Below are 1,219 nucleotides of genomic sequence, written 5' to 3' on the forward strand. Positions count from 1 at the left end.
AAAGAAAGAGAGAGAGAAAGAAAGAAAGAAGAAAGGAAGGAAGGAGAGAGAGAGGGAGAGAGAGAGAAAGAAAGAAGAAAAAGAGGAAGGAAGGAGAGATAAACTGGCAGATTTGAAACAATTGTAGGTTGAAGAGGAAAGACATAACAAATAGCTAGGAAAAACAAACAAACAAACAAAAAATTAAAAAAAAAAAACAAATAGCTAGGAATGAGACCGTCAGAGGTGGGCTCAAGCGCAGTGGTAGGAAGAGGCCCCTGCCAGCACCACCCCTGCACCCCCGCCCCAGCTGATGTGGTCACAGTGAGGGGCTGCAGTAGACTCAAGAACATTCCTATCATCCTGATGAAGCCAGAAAATAGAAACCTCACTCTTTTGTCTTCCTGTTAGCAGATGTTTGGAAGCTTTCAAACGGTTTCCAAGGGTCTCAGCAAGCTGAGAGCAGGGGCTCTCGGAAGCCCGGGGGGATGTTTGGCACCTGTTTTGCTGGTAAAATGAGAGGAAGCCCACATGTACTCTTGCCTACCCCAGTGTGACCAGAGGGAAGTTTCTCCTCTTTTTATGTTATAAATGTCTTGCATAATTTAGCCTCTCTTTTTCTGGTTAAACGTTACCCACAGCTGCCTGCTAGATGGAAAAATGGCCAACAAATCACACCAAGCAGGTATGTGAAGAATTTCCCACTCACCAGCAGGGAGGTTGACCCTTCATTTTAACAACACGGGTTTCGGAGACCATAAAAATCCCTTGTGTGGCAGGTGTAGGGTTGCAATTAATTGTTCCACATAGATGCTACATGTGTCAGGAAGTAAGGGATTTCTCTGACGACATAATGACCTTCATTCAGCCACCAGATCCTTTAAGCAGGTAACACAAGCCCAGTGGCAGAGATCTTCTTTATTTTTTCCTTTCAAAAGCCATGTTTTCAGAGCTTAAAAATTTGTTGTTTGCATTGAAGTAGGCCTTAAAAAAAAACAGACATTAGTTTAGTTTTGTTTTGTTTTGTTTTGTTTTGTTTTGAGATGAAGTCTCTCTCTGTCGCCCAGGCTGGAGTGCAATGGCGCAATCTGAGTTCACTGCAACCTCCACCTCCTGGGTTCAAGCAGTTCTCCTGCCTCCGCCTCCTGAGTAGCTGGGACTATAGGCACGCACCACCACACCTGACTGTACTTTCTTTTTTTTTTTTTGAGACGGAGTCTCACTCTGCCACCCAGGCTGG

The sequence above is a fragment of the Cebus imitator genome, unplaced genomic scaffold, assembly GCF_001604975.1.
Source record: "Cebus imitator isolate Cc_AM_T3 unplaced genomic scaffold, Cebus_imitator-1.0 Scaffold572, whole genome shotgun sequence".
Taxonomy (NCBI): Eukaryota; Metazoa; Chordata; class Mammalia; order Primates; family Cebidae; genus Cebus; species Cebus imitator.